Genomic DNA, 21335 nt, shown 5'->3' on the forward strand with positions numbered 1-21335 from the left:
TGGCTTTGACAAGCACTGTGGCATTTGGACAAGAACAAACTGGGAGGAGGGTAGAGAGAATAGTGCAACAATGAATGAATGGAAACCCAAAATATCTGTAAATGTTTATGAAAATTAATAAAATATAGGAAAAAAAGTACATCTATAGACAGTGAATCATTTCATGTCATTCCCCAGTGTCGTGAAATATTTTTCTTTTGATTATTATTTAAAATTGTAAAAACCAATCTGAGCCACACAGACACCACTCATGGACCATTTGGAAACCAGAGGAAACTTATTTGGAAACTCTCTGTCCCCTGGACAGAGTTTGCCAACACCAAGTAGAAAACAACAAATTAATTTTTAACTAATTTGAAGTTAATTTTTAAGTTTAAACAAACAATTATTTGTATCAATAGTAGTTGTCTGTCATTGGAAATTTTAAAACTTTGGGGAAGAGGTGAATTCTGTACCTGGGGCTGCTTAAGCGTAACTGACTCCTGCCTGACCCCGCAGTGGGTTACCTGGACTGTGGGTTGGGTGGGAGGAGATTGCCTGTCTTACTTCTGTGGAGTAGCTGGTGGGCTTTGGGCCAGCAGTGCAATTCCTATCAGGGAGGCCACTGAGCTTAGTAGATGGGAGAAGACCTCCTTCTCACTTTGGCCACTAGCCTCCTATTCCTTCTCTTGTGAAGGACTGAGATTTACCAGTTTTTACATAGTTATAAATCCCATTTGTTGTACAGAGGTAACTCATGGTTTCTGTGATGCTAAACACTGTGACACTGATGTGTCAAATGCCATAATGGTTACCCATGGTGGACTGTGTTTGGTGGAGCTCCCCGATTAAAATAAGCTTGGAAGCAGGAGTAGCATCCACTTCTGAAATAGCTTGCCTCCAGAAACTCTATGAACCTGAAGAAATGATGAAAGTTATGCAAGTGTCCAGGTCCTTCATTCATAGGGTTGCTATGAGTCGTCTACAACTCAACGGCACTTGACAAGAATGATAAAAAAAACTACTCTGTGTTCCTAAGCAATTGTAAACACATCTGTTACCCTTTACACTTCTTGCTTACATGAAAATGGCCATAACCTACCTCACATCCACTAAGAAGGTTCTGATGGAAAAGATGAGTATCACCTGCTGGCTGGGAGGCTGAGCAGTCGGTACCCTCAGTCCTGGCTGGTGGGATGGGGCAGCCACTGTGGAAAACACGTTAGCAGTGCCTCAAAAGTTCCCATGTGATTCAGAAATTTCACTCCCAGGTAAATTCTGAGAGAACTGAAAATATAAGCTCTCCTAAAAACGTGTGCAAGAATGTTCATAACATTGTGTGTGTGTGTGTGTGTGTGTGTGTGTGCGCGCGCGCGTGCGCGCACGTGCGCACACACTGTCACATCATATCTGACCGGTACAAGAGGAGATTGTCCCTCCTTCTCCAGCAGAGCCTCTGGTGGATTTGCATATCATCATTTTGTATAATAGGAAACGTGTAAAAGAAGGCAGTCAACAAAGATAAACGCTATTTACTTTTATAATCCTTCAAGGTCAACAAGGATAAACCTTATCTCAGAGGATAGCAAGGCAGAGGCAAGACAGACAGATACAAGTTAGTGGTAAAGACTGCACCTTTGTTCAGACGCAAGCGTGGCATTCATATATTAACATACACATTCACGTATTAGCATATGCTCTGGTGGCTTAACAGTATGGAATTGCACGGCCAACACAAAGGTACATGGTTCGAATCTACCAGCTGCTCTGAAAGAGAAAGATGGGCAGCCTCTTCCTGTGCAATTTACTGCTCTGAAAACCCACTGGCAGGTAAGCTATGGATCGGTTCTGACACAACAATAATTATATTCACATTTATAGCAGAGGCAACAGGCAGCAAAGCTATATAAGGTTCTTAATCAAAATGGAACATCCTGCAAGTGTATTATTGCTGATCCTGGGGTCTCATGACCACTGTCTCAGGTCAATTGGCATCATGTAGTTCACAAGACCGTATCCATCATCCTATCCAGTGAGTAGTAACTGAGGTCCTAAAACCTTGAGAGCAGACATCTAAGTGATCTCTTTGTTCTCCTGTTGGGAATAACGGACGGGGAAAACCACAATACACAGAAACAACTCATCCACGGACTGCTGCACCAAGTGAATTTCAACTCTGACGGTCCTGAGACCAGAAGGACTAGATGGTGCCCAGTTCCCACCACTGGCCACTCGAAAAGAGACCACCACAGAAGAGCTTGGCTAGAGTCGAGGAGGGGGGAGATGTGGAGAAAAACTCAAAATCAAAAGAGCAATGGTCCAGAGACTGTGGGACCCCAGAGACTTTGAACCTGGAGCAAAACTCAACCAGTCACTCAACTTTTCGAGAAACAATCGACAGGACTGTAGTGACAAAGAGCCTGCTGGAGGCACTCTCTCCTTAAGACACTCAGCTGTATGAGATCAAGAGGGTAGCATTTACCTAGGACAAAGCCCAGACATCAGGAAGTGGTAAGCTAGAAATAGTGGAAATGCGAATCTGAGGGAGAAGATGAAAAGAGTACAATTACATTGTGGGTATTGTAACTAATGTTATAAAACAAAATGTATAAATGGTTGAGTAGAAGTACAATTTGCATAACAAGTGTTCACTCAAATCACAGCATCAATAAAGAAGAAAAGGCTTTCTGGGCTCTAATGCCTTTGTTTTGGCTTCAGTTTGGGGAGAGGCAGGGGCTTCCTTCTTCGGTGCCATCGTCATAAAAAGCACCACTGAACTTTTTTTTTTTTTTAGGGGCAATAAGTTATCCAGTCTCTATTTGAACACTTAGGCAAAAGAAGCTTATTTTTTTCTGGAGTGATCCTGTTTCCTCATTGGTAAATGCAGGAATTGAAAAGTTCTATCTTTGGTTTATAAAAAATGTATCCCTTTTCCCTTAGAAAAGGTCCACCAGTCCCTTTTTCATGTGATCATAATTGGATTATTTCAAGACAGTCCCCACTTCCGCAGGCTCTCCTCCAACCTTCCAGCTGGGGCTCACGCGCTGTGGGTCTTTGGTGTTTTACACGCTGCGGTTTTAACTTCCTTTTCCACACTCCACGGAGGGCGACTGCAGAACTAGTTAGGATGGTCACTACCTTTGTCCTCTCGTTTGGATTCTGACTCCTTCACTTCACACAGCTCAGAATATAGTCATTATGAAGGGCGTCAGTATGCTGTGACTAAACTTCTTAAACCTTCTTTTTATAAAAGTTCCTGTTAAGCCAGGCTCCTGGCCTCCTATGCCGAGGCAGTTCAATTCCAAGTTTTTAGCCTCAAGGGAAAGTCTAACCAACTCCTATTCTATTATATCTTATATGATTTGGCCACAGCTCAGCCCAGGTGAGACCTCTGTGAGGCCTAGTTCTGTCATCTACGGTGATACGACAGCTCCCTCCAGACTAGGCCTTATTGTCATCAGCTCGCGCCAGAGCCTGCACCCAGGCCTGAGTGGAGAGGCCTTTCTTGAGGGCAGTTTCCACTTGGAAGTATTGGCCTGGTAGGGCCCACACTTGCTCTCCACAAATCCCATATGGCCGCTTGCCACTCGCCCACACAACTTGAACAGGGTGGGGAGGGCACTGGGGCCGGAGGCCTACCTCTTCACTGGCCTCGCCTCCTAGGACATGACCTCCATGGCCATTGCCACTGCTCCCTCACAGAATCACCACCACTAAACATTTTCATTTTTATTATTTCCTTTCTTCTGGAGATTGTAGGCTGTTCTTCTAACTATAGGAGAGGTTGGATCAAGGCACATATTTTTACTTTTTGTTCAGTTTTTCAAAGCAGGTAGTTCAAATCCACTAACTGCTCCAGAGGAGTAAGTTGGATTATCTCCTCCCCTGCGATTTACAGCCTCTGAAGGATCAGCTAGAAGTTGATTCAGATCGATGGTTCCTAACATCTATATTTTTAAGAGAGAGAGAGAGAAATTATTGCTACAAATTGACCTCTAGGTGTTGCTTTTGCTGTCTCTCCAAAATTTTGGTATGTTGAGTTTTTATTCTCATGTGTTTCAAGAAATGTTTTAACTTCTTTTTAAACTTATTCTATTACCCAGTAGTGTTAAAACAGGATGTTCTATCTTAATCTATTGAAAACATTGAACTATTCTTTTCAATACTGTCTCAGGAAGATTCAACAACATTTCTTTTTCTGAAAGATGTCTTGGTTCTTTATTTTTGTTATATTAAAGCAAAACAATACATAGACAGCAGCGCTACAATGTCTCAAGGTGACAGATAACTTTAAATCACTTTTTAAAACCCCAAACAAGCAAGATGAACTAAAAAATAACAAACATTCAGGAAACATATCTGTTTCTTTTATACTTCCCTGCTCCAAATTTTTGCTTAATTGGTAGCCAGGACCCAAACTTAATGTGATCTGGGAGTGAAGTGCAGAACTAGGTTAGGATAAAGAACAGTGGCACCTTGAAGGAAGAGGAGGAGTTTGATAGAATGTACAGTCTTGTACCTTGGGTATGTTGGGAATGGACTTACATGAACTGGCACAGAAGGAGGGTTCTGCTTTTCCTTTGGGGATGAAGTTGTTGGTGTGAATTGCTTTGGCCAAAGTTCTGAATATGAGTGTGTGCAAATTGACGTGGAGAAACTAGAACCTCTTTGGCACAAGATAGAGAAGAATTCAAAGACTTCAGGAGACAGAAATGCTGAACTGGAACTTTCCTGTGCTTCTCACTAATCTGACTTCTTCTTGCCGTCTTTCATCAAGCTCAAAGAAGATGTTCCAGCAAGACAGGGGAGGAAGGTGTTGTTATCGTTGTTGTTATGTGCCGTCAAGTCGCTTGCAACTCATAGCAACCCTATGTACAACAGCCCTAAACCCTGCTCTATCCTGTGCCAATCTCATTGACTCTGACACACCCATCCCGATTACCCCAGTCACTGAATCAATCCACCTCATGGAGTTCTTCCCCTTCTGCGCCATCCCTTCACCCTCCTAAGTATGATGTCCCTCTCCAAGGACCTGTCCCTCCTTACAACATCTCCAAAGTATGTCAGACAAAGCCCTAGAATCCTTGCCTCCAAGGAGCAGCCTGGTTTAATCCTCTCCGGGATGAATCTGTTTGTTTTCTTGGCAGTCCATAGTACATTCAATACTCTTCTCCAGCACCACAGCTCAAAGACACCAATTCTCCTTCTGTCCTTCTTAGTCATTGTCCAACTATCTGATGCATAACAAGTGTTTGCAAAGACCATAGCCTGTATCTCCAGAGTGACATCATTGCTCTTCAGTACTTTGGAGAGGTCCCTGGTAGCAGACTTTCCCTTTGCAATACATGTTTTAATTTCCTGGCTACTGGTGCCAAGAGTGTTGACCGTGGAGCCAAGCAGACTAACATTGTGAAAAATCTCAATCTCTTCACCATCCATCCTGCTGCTGCCAGCTGGTCCAATGGTGAGAATCTTTGTCTTCTTCACATTGAGCCTCAATCTATACTGGAGGCTGCAGTCCTTGACCTTCTGCAGCAAGCGTTTCAGGTCCTCCTCAGTTTCAGCAAGCAGGGTTGTGTTATATGCATAACACAGGTTATTGATAGACCTTCCACCAATCCTGACACCACACTTCTCCTCATAGAACCCAGCCTCTTGGATAATCTGTTCTGCATACAGGTTGAAAAGGTATGGAGATAGGACACATCCCTGGCATACACCCTTCCCAGTTTCGAACCATGCAGTTTCCTTGCTCTGTTCTGATGACTGCCTCTTGGTCCAAGTATAGGTTTTGCATTAGCACGATCAAGTGTTCTGGGATTCCCATTCTTCTGAGTCAGCCACAGTTTGTTATGATCCACACAGTCAAACGCCTTTGCATAGTCAATGAAACACAGATGGACATTGCCCTGGTATTCCCTGCTTTCAGCCAAGATCCATCTAACATCAGCTATAATATCCATAGTACCAAGACCCCTTCTAAACCCAGCCTGGACTTCCGGCAGTTCTCTGCTGATGTGCTGTTCCAGTCGTTTTTGGATAATCTTCAGTAGAATCTTGCTTGCATGTGACATCAATGACACTGTTCTGTAGTTTCCACACTCAGTTGGGTCACCCTTCTTTGGAATGGGAACAAATATAGATCTCTTCCAGTCAGTTGGCCAAGTGGTTGTTCTCCAGAATTCTTGGCACAACTTGGTGAGCACATCCAGGGCAGCATCCGTTAGCTGAAATACATCAATTGGTATACCATCTGTTCCTGGGGCCTAATTTTTTGCTATTTCTTTCAAAGCAGCTTGTACTTCTTCTTCATCACCATAGACTCTTGCTCATATGTTATTTCATTATATTCTTCTGTGTCTGCCAATTCCTTTTGATACAGTGACTCAGTATATTCTTTCCATCTTCTTCTACTACTTCCTGGATCATTTAATATTCTGCCTAAAGTATCATCCTTTAAGCAGGGAGTCACTGGCTGTTCTCCCAGACTTGGTATGTTGATAGGAGGGTTGAGACTTGTCTCGCTGCTTTCACAGTGTGGTGGGCGGGGACATAGATGACTTGGCCCAGGTGGCTTCTTTCATCTGTATCCCCACCTGCCTCTGGATTCTTTTAAAACAACCCCGGATATCGCTCAGGGTCACGCTTATAGGGGAGGTCTGGTGGTCTAGTGGTAAAGAGTTGTGCTGCCAATACAGAGGCAGGAAGTTCTTATCCATCAGCTGTTCTCTAGAGAAAGATGGGCAATCTCCTGTGAGATTTACCACCCTGAAAACCTGCTGGAGCCTCACCTATGACTTGGTTCTGACCTGACAGTATATAACAGCAGTAACGCATCATAAGGGTGTCCTAAACACAATCACAAATGACTATCAAAGTATGAAATCAATGCTTCTTAAAACCCAAAATCTCTGTAAATGTTCATTAAAACTAATAAAATTAATTAAAAAAAAAGCATCAAACAAGGCGAGCTCTGGTGGCCTAGTGGCAAGAAGGTGTACTGCAATCCCAGAGGTGCATGGTTCAAATCCACCAGATGCTCTGCTGGAGAAGGAGGAACAATCTCCTCCTGTACCAGTCAGATCTGATTTGACACGCGCGCGCGCGCACACACATACACACACACACACACACACACACAATAATAAAATAAAATTAAAAAAACAACCATCAAACATTCAGTCACTGGTGGAGTTACTCTAGTTTGCTCCACATTTTAAAAACAAGCTCTCTGAGGACCCAGACAAGGTCTCCTCATTGCCCTAGGCTGGTATGAGTCAGGGTGTGCTTACGTTTATTTTGAATTGTGTATTGTAATTTGGGTCAAGGTTTATAGAGCATGTTGGCTTCCCACACATTTCATCTGTGTTACATTTGGTGACTTCAGCACAGTCCCCGCACCGTAGCAGCACTCGTCCCGCTTCCTGGCTGTGCTTCCTGTTTCCACTCACACTTCCTATCCTTCCTGCCTTTACATCAGGACAAAGCTGCCCTTTTGCTACTGGGTGGTTGATCACTAAGGAATATACTCCTCCACAGTGGTGCTGACCACTGCCTGGGCCTCCCTGTTGTTTTCACTGAATGTTAGGTCCCGGGGATGATTTCAGTCCCAGACCCGAAAAGTGACTACAGGCCAGCGTCTCAGTGGACAGGGCACATTTTCATCCTCTGGACCTTCCTTACTTCTTTTTCCTCCGGTAGTTTATTTTGTTTTTAAGAAATGGGAGCTTCTGCAACTTCTTATTCCCACTACCACTAGAGAAAAATGTGAACTCCCTCTGCTGAATCAGTCCTGGCTCCTGCCTGCCCTCCACTGGGTGTCCAGGACTGCAAACGGGAGGAGACAGCCCAACCAGCTGCTGGTGGATTTGAACCGCCAGAGTTGCGTGACCTTTGGGTCAACAACCCAACCCACACTGACCGCACCACCAGAGCGCCCCACTAGAGTAAATGAGTGCAGTTTCCAAACTTAACACAACACACGTGTCCCGGCTTTAGAAACCTTGTCCCAGGTGTGACTCTCCAACTGCTTCACCGTATAGAACGTGTGGCATTCCGAGACTTCTGTGAGCCTGAGACATAGGTTCTTTTCCATTTTAAAGGAAAAAACAACCACCCTGCAATCATGTTATCTGATGAAAGCCATCTTGTCTTATCAACATCAGACAGACTTCAGGGACATATCACAAAGCATCACATCACATGTTTGATGCCACCTCAGACCTACTGTCCTGGAGTTCATTCTGACTCATGTGACCCTCCAGAGGGATCCGAGGCTGTAAATCCTGATGGGAACAGACTTCCTGTTCTTCCTGGGAAGCAGCGGGGGATTTGAACCTTTGAGTGAGCCTCTCCATGCTTAGTCCCCTGCACCACCACGGCTCCTTAGGAAGACTGAAACACACACCTCACATATACATCTTAAGACTGAGGATGTTGGGGTGGGGACAATTATTTTACTGTGACATTTTACAAGTATTATCTTATATCAGTGCAAGAGAAGACCCTGGGGGGAGGGGAGTGGATTGACACAGTGCTGTAACAAGCTCAAGTATGTCAGTATCATGACGACGGCACAGGTTAGGGCCGGGTCCAGATCTGCTGTTCGCTGAGCCGCTTTGTGTCACAGGTGGCTTGATAACAGCTAACAAGAACAACAGCTTGTACAATCTGCTTTCTTAAAATATCACTGCTGATGACCACGCATCTAAAACACACACAAAACCCCTATATTTCTTCCTGGAAAAGAAGAAAACCAAAAAGAAAGGCAGAGAGAAGAAGAGAGACAGGACCACTCGTTCTCTGGAATCTGCCAGCTTCTGGGGTTTGCGCTGCCATTTCTCTGGGGCAATGTGACAAGTCCCTCTCTCTGCTTGACCGAGAGTCTTCCTCAGCACCGAGCCACCCTATAGCAAGAGCACTTGTACCCAGCATGACTGCTTCCTAGAGCCTTGGACCAGGGCACGTTCAGGTCTGGCTGCCCCTTTCTGTCAGGTGAACAGCAGTTGTCACGAGACCCCGTGTTGTGAGGTTTCCTGTCAGGTCCCACCTCGAGGCCTGAGAGGCTGTCAATGTTCACTGCTGAGAGCTATTCTCTCACATGGGTCTCCAAAGACTGGAAGCAGGTGTCTGTTACTCATTCTTCATCGATTAAATGCCAAATATATAAGAACACCAGGCCTGCCCCGGGCTTAAAAACCCAGTGCGACTGGCAGGACCCCTTGGTGGTCCTTCAGACCTGGAGCAATGCTCATCCCCACAGCTTAGCTTTTAACCAAACGACAGACAGGCCTATGGTGACCAGTAACACCAGCGAGGCACTCAGTCCTCACAATATCCTACGAGAGAAGGTCTAAAGAGTAGCACCTGCCCATGGGTAAAGCCCCAAAGGCAGGAAGGGGCAGGACAGAAGGATTCATGGGAATGAGAACCACAGGAAGAAGAGAGGGAAACGGTGGATGTTGTCATTAATGTTATAAAATGAAACGTGCTCACATGATTAAAGGAAAACTCAATTTGCTTTGTAAACGTACATTCAGATCACAGTAAGAAACAAAGTACAAAAGAAAATTGACAATCATAAAAGTTAATAAACAAATACACAAAACGGGTCTGTTACTGAACTGAACTCAGTTTGCAGCCAAATTGTGGTCAGATCTATAAGGTGAATCACATCACCTTGGAACGGCCAACCAGAGAGGGAAGGACAGCATTTGTCTGGGGGTGGGGAGTGCAGAGGGCAGGAAGGGCTAGAAGAAACGGAAATGAGAGTCTCAGGGAGGAAGCAGGAGGTGCTCTGACCACGAGCATGCGGACACCTGGAGTCACAGACACATGCACGTAAATAGAGGAATGCAAAGCCAACTTATTCTGTAAACTTTCACTCAAGTCACAGTGAAAACGAAAACAGCACTGATGAATTTGCTTCCGTTAAAGCTTAAAAAGGAAAATGACAATAAATTGTGGATTGGGTATAAATAGGATATCAAAACTTTAAAAAAATTCAGAGATTAGTCAGGATTTTCTCTTACAGCTCAGAGAGTAAACATTTCAGGCTTGGCAGACCACATAAAGTCTATTGAATATGATTTTATTTGCTTTCTAGAGTCTTCTTTTAAAAATGTTTTAGCTTGGTTTGGATACAAAACATTGTGTTTTATTCATATGCATTGTGTTTCACACATTCCTTCTTTAGTTTCCTTAAAAAATGTTTTTTACTCTTTCTCTTGGGCTTGGGCTTCGATCAGGCGGCGGCCAGGTTCTATCGCTCAGCCACGGCCAAAATCAAGGCGGTAAGAAGGAGGAGGAGCTGTTGAAACAGCTGGACCATCTGCGAGTGGAGCTTTCCCAGCTGCGTGTGGCCAAAGTGACAGGCGGTGCGGCTTCTAAGCTCTCCAAAATCCGAGTTGTCCAAAAATCCATTGCCCGTGTTCTCACTGTTATTAACCAGACTCAGGAGAACCTCAGAAAATACTGTCAGGGTAAGAAGTACAAACTCCTGGATCTGCGGCCCAAGAAAACACGTTCCATGCACCGAAGGCTCAACAAGCATGAGGAGAACCTGAAGACCAAGAAGCAGCAGCGAAAAGAGAACCTGTACCCACTGCGGAAATACGCAGTCAAGGCCTGAACTTCTTAAATAAAGAAAACACAAAACTAGAAAAAAAAGTTTTTTTAAAAGTTAGTACAACAATGAATGAATGGAAATCCAAATTCTCTGTAAATGTTCATTAAAATTATTTTAAAAAATAAAGTTAGTACAAAAAAGAATATGAACCTTAATTAATACCCAGTAAAACAAAGTAGCACCTATGAATGAATGGAAATCCAAAATCTCTGTAAACATTCATTAAAATTAATAAAATAAAATTTAAAAAAGAAAAACAATATATAATAAAAATTTTGTCTTTTTTTTTTAAAAAAAAACAACAACAAAGTAGCACCTGAAAGCTCTAAAGTGTAACTCTAGGATATTCTGGGGAAAGAAACACCAAAGAGACATGACAGTGGTAGCCAGGGATTTTAGGAGTGAGGGTCGCGGACAGATGGAGCACAGGGCATTTTTTAGGACAATGATACTCTTCTGTGTGATACAGTCATAGTGGATACATGACATTATACTTGTCAAAACCCATAAAACTGTACAACACAAAGAGTGAGCCCCAATGCAAACCACAAACTTAAGTTAATAACAGCGTAATAATATTGGTCAGTCAGCTGTAACATGTGAACCACAGGAATGCACGATGTTAATGATATGAGAAGCCATGTGCAGAGGTGAGAGCAGGAGACAGGAATTCCCTGTACGTTCTGCAAGCTGAAAAAGAAATAAGAAGTTGGGGGGTGGGGGGGGATTGTGTACCAATGAGGGAGTTTTTCTTTTGCTTTTCAAGGAGAGGAGCAAACGGGGGGGGGGGGGGGGGGGGGGGGGGGGGGGGGGGGGGGGGGGGGAGAAGGGTGCAACAATGAATGAATGGAATTCCAAAATCTCTGTAGATGTTCATTGAAATGAAAAATAAATAAATTAAAATATAAAATAAATAAAACAAGAAAAAAAAGAAGAAATAAGAAGTCAATGCCATGGGCATTCAGAGAAAGCAACTGCAAAAGACCTCTTTGAAGTTTGAAAAGTGGAGGTGACCCTGATCCGGGCTGCAGTCCTTTTTAATCAGCTCACATGTACAGAAGCTGGACACTGAAGAAGGGAGACTGAGAACTGAGGCCGCTGAGTTGTCAAGCCAGCGAAGAATGCTGAATGTGCTGTGAGCTGCTCAGAGGATGAACAGGTTGGATTTAGAAGACACACATTCGGAAAATTCCTGGGAGCAAGGATGGAAAAGCTAAGGCTATTCTCTTTGGGCCTGCAATTGGGTCATTGCAATGAGCATTAAAAATGTGTTCATTTGAGAAATTGATATCTGGGTTCCTATTTTAGAGATAAGGATTTTATGTCTCTGGCTAATTTGTCTGTGTTTAAATATCTCTATACTAAAAAAAAAAAAAAACCACAAAAACACCCAAAAAAACAAAACACAAACACAACCAACCCAAACAACAACAAAAAACAACCCCCCCCAAAACCCCCTCTATACTGTGAACCATCTCATCAGGTAGAGTGACTGATGACCAGAAAAGGATTTCACTTTGGTAGAGGGTCAGCTGACATGAGGGAGAGCTCCAGTGAGACGGAGTGAGAGAACGGTCACAATAACAAACTCAAACCTCCACCCACCTAGAAAATAATGGTGCAGGACCAGGCAATGCGTCATTCTCTTAGGTGTAAAGTTGCCGTGAGCAAGCCTCAACTCTGAGACAATCAAGAAGATTCCTCAGAACAATAAAATCTATCAGGAGATGAGTACACACTGCGTTCAGGACAAGTCCTCAGTGAGACAGACCGGTCAAACAAGAGAGTGGCCTCCCAAGCGGACCATAACACTACAAAGGTGTAAACTCCTCAGAAACACCGATCATTTGAGATTAAAATGGCAGCCTTTGCTTTTTAGCCTGAAGGAGATTTGTGGACCCCCAAAACTGTGCCTGTTTGCCACCCTACGAGTTTGGGACTGAACTCATCCAATAGCACAACAAGTAGTGAAACAATAGATCTGTCAGGTGAGCAAGACAGCCAAGGAGGCATTCAGCCTTTAGAAGTGCCGTCACCCACAGAGGGTCCAAGGATAAAGCTCAGAGAACGTGTCTTAGTTTTCTAGAGCTGCTGTAGCAGAGATAACACATGCGGATGGTTTTGCAAACCTAAATGTAGTAATTTATTTGCTTACAGTTTAACTCTACTCTCCCAGTTAAAGAGTAAGTAGATGGTGGTATGAGGGCTTTGGGAAGTAGCTTTCCTAGGCACTGTCTTCATCTCCCTTGAAGGCATGATCTCCAGCTGCCTCAACTGCAGATACATAATTCATCACTGAGCAGCAGTTTCTATCTCATCACCAGCTGTGGGACCAAATTAGAGGGAAAGCTGGCTAGACTGTGGAGAAACTGCGCTGAGGCATAGCCTGATAGAGCCGTGGAGATAGAGCCAGAAGAGTTGACTTGGGACTATTAGGAGATGAGGTTTACCAGAGACTTGGGTGCTGGACATAACCTGGGGACTTTCACCGTGTGATATGCCCCTACAGCCTGTTTCCCCGATACATTCCAAATTTTTTGTAAAGCTTATTGGACCTGGTGATTAATGGAAGCAGTGTGGGAGACTATGGCTTACCAAGGAATTGGTTTTATATGCTGGATGTTGTTGATGGGGGCAGTTCTCCTTTGTGGAGATAGTGGAAGTCAGACATGGCCTTTCCTGTGTTGTATTTGCTCCTTTTACACAGAGATACCACAAGTAGATGTTTCAACAAGCATAAATGTATTAATTTATTCTTTTACAGTTTAACTCAACTCTCCCCATTAAATCACAAGTGCACGGCTTTCATAAACCGAAGCATATTCTGTTAGTGTCCAGTTGGCTAGAAGTCTAGGGTTCCGGCTCGAGGAGAAAGCCCTCCCTCTCTATGTCAGTTCTGGAAGCAGGTCCTGCTTCCCATTAGCATCTGTAGGCCAGGCATTCCTTGGAGACCTCCAATACCTTCCCCAGCATCCAGGGGCTTCCTAGTCCAGGGGCCTGATCTCGAAAGACACTCACTCTCTTCTCCAAATTGTTCCAGGTGATACTGAGGTTCCCCCTCTGCCTCTGCTCGCATTTGTCCCCTTTCATCTCCTGTGAAGTGACAGGGCTGACAGGCCCATGTTGAGATTAAGGAGGGTTGTACTCCACCCTCAAGCCTCTGACAACTATTTGGTTTATCACACCATGGAGGATGATTACATTATGTCATTAATAGTTGAACTTGGGGAAGGGTGCCATTCAATCCATAGCAGGCAGGAAAGGAAAGGATGAATGGAAACAAGAACCACTATTGAGACCAGGAAAAGGGATGATGCTACGTGGGCATTGGAAGCATTGTCATAAACACACCATGGCTGACTCCTCGCATGGAATGCCATTCTGTGAACTGCCATTCACATGGAATTTACTCTATAAGGTTCAAAACAGAAAACAGAAAAGCAGGGGGTTGTAGCCGGGAGCACGTAGGCACTGAAGCAGCTTTGTGGTGGTGGTCGTGGGGGTGAACCCAGCACTGTGCAGAGATAAGGCCCAGGGCAGGAAGGGTGAGGAGAGAAGGATTCACGGAAACAGAAGAAGCAGCGGGGAAGCTCAGAGAGAGCTGTTACAGTGCTGGGACTCCGGTGTCATCAAGTAATACGGGCATCTATGGCTGAATGGAAAGCCAACTTGCTGTGTCAGCTTTCGCCCACATAACAACAGAAAGATTTCAAAATAAAAAGGAGACAGAACTGTAGGACTGGCCAGAAGGAGGCTTCTGAACATGGTTCCCCCACTGCTGTTCATCTCAAGCCCACGGTGAGCCTCAGGTCTGTGCCTACATGGCGAGGTGGGGGACTGGGGGAGAGGGGAGAAAGTGCAGCCTCAGATGGAGATGGGACCGCAGGGCCATCAGCTGACAAGGACCACGAGTGTCTTCACGGCCACTCACACAGACTCACGACTCGGGCAGGTGGGACCACTACAGGGGCACAGCCTTTGTGGAGAGAAAGGGTAGCTTTAGAGTGCTTTGTTTTGATTGATACCATGAGTGAGAATACCATTCATCAAGTGTTTTACATCAGTTTGAGCCAAAATCTTGACCAATGTGACAAAATGAATCCAAGACACGGCAGGTGTGTGATTGAGAGAGCAGAAGGGGACACTGTCCAGCCCTACACTGTCCTCACAGCTGTGCCCGGGAGCTCCCACCGTTCCTGCCACGGTGTCCGTTTGCCCCACTGAGGGTCTCCCTGTGTTCAGCTGGCTCTTTGACTTTCCACAGGGCCCTGGGGTGGCACACACTCGAAGGAGCTGTCCTGGTAACTCAAAGCTATGTCCGCTCCAGCCGTTTGACTCTCCTGGCGGCTCTGACAGAGAAGGGTAGGCAGACGCATCCTGGGGGCTCACACCTTATGAAACCTGATGGAGGGTCAGCTACTTTGCCAAGCACAACGACCGTCTCGAGGGGCTGCGTATGAGACAGAATCTTGCCAGCACCACCTCTGAGGAGCACTGAGGCTCACTTCACCCAAGACAGATCTGTTCATTCTTCCAGCAGTCCCTGGGACACCCCGCAGGCCTCACCGGTATTCACCAGCCTTCATTCACCACAGGTTTTTAGGAGGGCAAAGCCAGGTAAGGAAACATTTCCCTTCTTCATGTGGGTATGTTCTAGATGGTTCCTTGGAAGGTGTCTCCCTTGTCAACACTTCCTTTCCTGTCACAGCTCCCTCCTGTTCTGAGATCACTGCAGCCTTGAACTACCTCGTCCACTGCGCTGGGTGTTTTCGGCCAGCGGCCAGGTGTCTGCCCAGCATTCCATGTGTAGCAGAGTCGGGATGCACAGGCAGCTTCTGCCAAAGGCTCCCATTCTGTGATAAACCTGCCTCTGGGTAGACTAAGTGTCTCAGAAAGGCAACCCCTTTCTTCCAGAATGGCAGGAACCTCCAGAGTCATAAGTGTCTCTTTGAATAAAGCATATTGCTAATAATAATAAAATATACTGAGGTCTACAACAACAGAACCTGCACCATGCATGGGACGTGACCTTGGCTGTTGAAAGTAGACAGGACTTGAAGCACAAACTGAATTGATCAAAGCCTTCGGTGTGCTTTATATATACCTCAGCATCAAGAAAAGAAAAAATTCTCACAACTGGACCAGTGCATGGCAGAGAAAGACTGGAGTTGTCAAGGGTTTCATTTGACTTGGATTTATAATCAACATCTGTAGAAGCTATCTTCAGAAAGAAGCATTGCATTGCATCGGGCAAATCTGCATTTAAGAAACTCTTTAAAGTGTAAAATGTGAAGATGCCACTTTGAGGACTAAGATACACCTGACCCAAGTCCCTTTCAATAACCTGGGAAAGTTGGACAAAGAAAAAGGAAGGCTGAAGGATGCTGTTGCCTTTGAATTGTGGTGTTGACAAAGAACATTCAGTATAACGTGGACTGTCGGAGAACAAACGTCTGTCTCGGGTGACGAACACCAGAACACTCCTTAGAGGTGAGTGTGTTATGTGCACACCCGCGTTCATCACGGATTTGTTCACAATAGCAAGGAGTTGGAAACAACCTAAATGCCCATCAACAAACGGATAGAGAAGCTGTGGTATATTCACACAATGGAATACTACAGTGCATTAAAAAACAAGGAACTCATGAAATATTATACAAACTGGGTGAACCTGGAGGACATTATGCAGAGTGAAGTATCTCAGTCCCAAAAGGACAAATACCGCATGGTGCCACTGTTGTAAAACAGGACTGACACCGGGGTTAGGGGGAGACTGAGAAAGATGCGATAAATAATGTATACTGCATTGAAACAGATGACGGAGAGAACTGTCTTAAAGGGATATGTGATTAGGTATGTTTGTCGTGACAGAAGTCCAGAGTAAAGGCTGCATAGTGGAGTGGACCTGGGGGGAGGGATTGTAAAACAATGAAAGAATTTTTCTTTTACTTTTCCAAGAGGGGAGTGTACTGGGGGGAGGGTTGAGAGGGAAGAAAACTGCAACAATGAATGGATGGAAATCCAAAGTCTCTGTAAATTTTCATTGAAATTAATATTTTTTTTTAAAAAAAAAAGAGGGATTCTGTAACTTAAAGAAATGAGGGTGGTGAGGCATTGTCCCTTGACTCTGGGCATGTCACAGGAAGCAATAGTCCCTGGAGAATGACAAGCTTAGTAAAGGAGAGGCTCAGTGGGAAGGAAGGAGGCGCTCTGTGAGGTAGGCTGGCGCAAAGGCTGCCTCAGTGAATCTGCACAAACGTTTCTGTGGGAATGGCAAAGGAGCAAGCGGTGGTTTCATTTGTGTTATACGTTGAGTCACAATGAATTTAAATCAACTTGATAAAATCTATAACAACAATTAGGGCAAAGGATTTGGAAGAAAACGGAAATGTAATATGTACATATGCTCTTCTATATCAAAATAGAAAATACCTAAAACTTAAGAAGCCAAGGAGGAAATTATTAGACTCTTACGGAAACACTCATCCAGCAGTGTGCCCGTGAACTCACAAAGGATGTGCCACAAGCTGTTGGCTGTTAGTCTTCCTATCTCCACAGCAACGGGCAGGAGCCTGACCCAGCCTCGGGTGCCCTGAGGCACCCCCCACTGCCTAGCAGCATGTCTCCGGGGCCAGTGGGACAGAACACCACTGTCATCAGGGGAATGACCCTACAGGGCCCAGTGACCATGGCTGTCTCTCATAGTGCTGAGATGGTTAGTGGTAAGGAATTGCACTGCCAACACAAAGGTACACTGTTCGAATCCACCAGATGCTCTACAGGATAAGAATGGGCCATCTCCTCCCAAGCAATTAACTGCCCCTAGACGCCCACTGGAGGGTCATCTATGGATTAGTTCTGACTCACAGCACACAACAACAACCACAATAACAACTGGTTATGATGGACTTCAGAGAACAGTGGTGTTCCACTTCCACCTGCAGCTAAACCAGCTTTTGACAGTCAGGACAGATGCCAGTGGAAGCAAGACAAGGGACAAGCTTGGTAAGACAAGGCCCTTAGAAGTTTTCATGTGGTGACGCACATTGCTCCCTCATTGCCGTCAAGTTAGAACTGCCTAACAGGTAACCTTCCATGGAGTCTCCAAGGCTGTGTGTAAACCACACGGGAGGAGATTGCCCGTCTTTCTCCTGCAGAGGATGGATTCGAATCCCTGGAAAGGTGTGGCCTTTGGGTTAGCCGCACGACTCTCCTGGACTAATACTGTATAAAGTATGAACTGTTCAAGGGCCAGAGACTGAGAAGCTCTGTGGCAGAGGACTGGCCATTCGCCTCCTGGCCAGTGTTCCTCATTCCGTGACCTTGGAGGCTTCAGCCTACCCACTAAGGCCAAACAAAACTCCTACTGTGTGTGTTCCCCTTGGTCTGTGCTGGGCCGGCTTTGACTGTGCACAGGACAGGATGTGGGTTTCCACAATCTTCACGAAGTCCACCTTTTGAAACTCTCCACTTTGTAGGAACACACGGTCTAACCTTGAACCAAGGGAAACTGGGGTGATCTGAAGGCTTGATGGAGGCTAGGGAACCCACTTCCAAGACGCTACCTCACGACAGGGTGCTTGGCAGGAAGCTTAGTTTCCCTGACAGTTTCTCTAAGGCCGCGGAAGAGTCTTCATAACTTCATGACGGAGCACACGACCCAGGAGCGTGAGGAGGAAGGCTCAGCTCTTGTGTGACTGTCTGCTGAAGTCTCTCTTCTACAAGTTAGAAAAACCACAGCCCTCACACTCGCCGCTGTCCAGTCAAAGCTCATAGCTGACCGTCCAGCATTTCTGAGTCTGTAAATCATGAGGGAGGAAATTTCCCATCTTTCTGCTTGGAAGTCGCTGGTGAATTCAAACTGCCAGAGAGGAATGGGCTCTGTTATCGGGCCCCCTCCCTCTGGGCCAGGCCACTGGTACCTCCCTGTTCATTAGAGTCACAAACCCCAACACACTTTTAGCGGGGGACTAGGACCCGCTTCTTGAAGAAAGGAGTAGTAAAGGACTTGAGAGCGTACTGTAAACCCATTACATTCAGAAGATGACATACTTTCTTGTTTTGACCTGTCCTATCCAGCGACAACTAAAAGTTCCAGAATTTTTTGGCTCTCTCGCTTCTGCATTCCATCTCTTAAAGACCTGGGGCCTCCCATGATCCTCTCTTGGTCAAGAGATTTTTAATCATTAAAAACCTATTTTAATCAAGAAAGGGAAAAACTATCCCCTGGTGTTTCTGCCTTTTGAATCTCCAACCTTTCAACTAGCAGTGAATTCTATCAACTGTACCACCCAGAGATTCCCAGCCTATATGGAGATTAATCTGGAGGCCTCGAGCCAACATTAATGGAACAAATGATCATAAACACAAAAACTGAAGGCTATCGATAAAACGCTAGGAGCTGTAGTGCTTTACAGGGACCTGAATTATTTTAGAACAGAATCAAAATAAGGAACAAAAATCTCAGTGTTTAGGAGGAGTTGATGGCTGACATCACAAGAAAGATCTAGTCTTTGCTCAAGGCATAAGAACACACCCAATTTCAAGTAGTTGTAACCAGAACAGCCCACAAACACCATCAGGACAAAAAGCAATTGCTTAACATCTAGGAGGGGTTTCGGAGAAAAATTCCCATCTCCTGTGAAGCACCAAACTGCTTTCCCAAGAAACCAGAGAGTGGAAAAGGAAAGTGAGTAAATTTACTAAACAGAAAAAAAGTAAAAATCTTCACTGAGAAGGGAGCTCTGGTGGCCTAGAGGCAAGAAGCTGCACTGCAATCCCAGAGGTATGTGGTTCAAATCCACCAGATGCTGTGCTGGAGGAGGGACAATCACCTGCTGTACCAGTCAGATCCGATTTGACGGTACACACACACACAAAATAAGAAAATAAAAAATTAAAAAAAATCTTCACTGAGAATCAACGATGAAAAATCAGGAGCTGTTTGCTGGTCGAGGAGAAGAGCTCGAAGGTGAGATCCTAGAACAGAGTGTAAAGAACACAGCAGAAAAGGAGAGTCCTGGCAAATGAATCAAAAGGAATTTCAGGGAGGCCGATTATGACGGAGTTAAATAGTTATTTTAAAGTCTTGAAGAGGAAAGAAATTGAGTGTACACAGAATTAACTGAGTAAAAGACAGTGTTTTCTTGCGCTAACACATTAAATGAATAGTTTCTGAACTGAGGAAAAACCCTGTAGTCAGACAGACAATGGGAGAGGTCACAGACCCAGGGGGAACATCAAGTGAGTCCTAAGTTGCATGTTGAATTCGGAATGAATTTGCACCAAACCTCAAGCTTGGCGTCAATTTACTGGGAAAGAAGAGAGGAAAACATTTCCACAAGCAAAGGCAAAGTCAATCACACATGTGGAGAGCTGAGAACCGGCCAAACCTAATCCAGAAACTGTGAACAAAGCTACAGGGTCCAAGGTCAATGCACAAAAAATCAGCCAGGTTTCTCTGAACCAGCAATGAGAAATCCAGGAAGGAAAAATGAAAGAACGAATTCCATTTACAACAGCTTCAATGCGACTAAAATATCTACGAACACATCTAACGAGGGTATAGAAGACTTGCACAGTGAAGACAGTAGAGAAATGCTGAGAGAGATTAAAGAAGGCTTGAGAAATAGGAGGGTGTTCCATGTTCATGGATCTGGAACATACATGCCATTCTACTGAAGATCATCCAAAAACGACTGGAACAGCACATCAGCAGAGAACCGCCAGAAGTCCAGGCTGGGTTTAGAAGGGGTCGTGGTACTAGGGACCTTGTAGCTGATGTCAGATGGATCTTGGCTGAAAGCAGGGAATACCAGAGGAATGTCTATCTGTGTTTCATTGACAATGCAAAGGTGTTTGACTGTGTGGATCATAACAAACTGTGGCTGGCTCTCAGAAGAATGGAAGTCCCAGGACACTTGATTGTGCTAATGCGAAACCTATACTTGGACCAGGAGGCAGTCATCAAAACAGAGCAAGGAAACACTGCATGGTTCAAAATTGGGGAGGGCGTACGCCAGGGATGCATCCTATCTCCATACCTTTTCCACCTGTATGCAGAACAGATTATCCGGGAGGCTGGGCTCTATAAGGAGGAATGTGGGGTCAAGATTGGTGGAAGATCTATCAACAATCTGCAATATGCAGATGGCACAATCCTGCTTGTGGAAAATGAGGAAGACCTGAAGTGCTTGCTGCAGAGGGTCAAGGACTGCAGCCTCCAATATGGGTTGAGGCTCAATGTCAAGAAGACAAAGATTCTCGCCAATTGGCAGCATCAAGGATGGATGGTGAAGAGATTGAGATTGTTTACAGCTTTAGTTTGCTTGGCTCCACAGTCAACACTCTTGGCACCAGTAGCCAGGAAAGTAAAAGACATATTGCAAAGGGAAAGTCTGCTGTTAGGGACCTCTCCAAAGTACTGAAGAGCAGCAATGGTGTCTCTCTGGAGACTAAAGTGCGTCTGATACAGGCCATGGTCTTTTCAAGCACATGTTATGCATCAGAGAGTTGGACAATGACTAAGGAGGATAGAAGGAGAATCAATGCCTTTGAGCTGTGGTGCTGGAGTTAAGTATTGAGGGTACCATGGACTGCTAGGAAAACAAACATTCATCCTGGAAAGGATCAAACTGGGCGGCTCCTTGGAGGCAAGGATTCTAAGGCTCTGTCTAACATACTTTGGACATGTTGTAAGGAGCGACCTGTCCTTGGAGAAGGACATCAT

General features: G+C 45.0%; 1 pseudogene; it reads left to right on the forward strand.

The window, feature by feature from the left end:
• The first annotated feature begins 10186 nt into the window (after positions 1–10186).
• On the forward strand, positions 10187–10609 carry LOC102859899 (annotated as a pseudogene).
• The last annotated feature ends 10726 nt before the right edge of the window (positions 10610–21335 follow it).

Source organism: Elephantulus edwardii, unplaced genomic scaffold, assembly GCF_000299155.1.
Source record: "Elephantulus edwardii isolate Elephantulus edwardi_28Jun2011 unplaced genomic scaffold, EleEdw1.0 scaffold00193, whole genome shotgun sequence".
Classification (NCBI taxonomy): domain Eukaryota; kingdom Metazoa; phylum Chordata; class Mammalia; order Macroscelidea; family Macroscelididae; genus Elephantulus; species Elephantulus edwardii.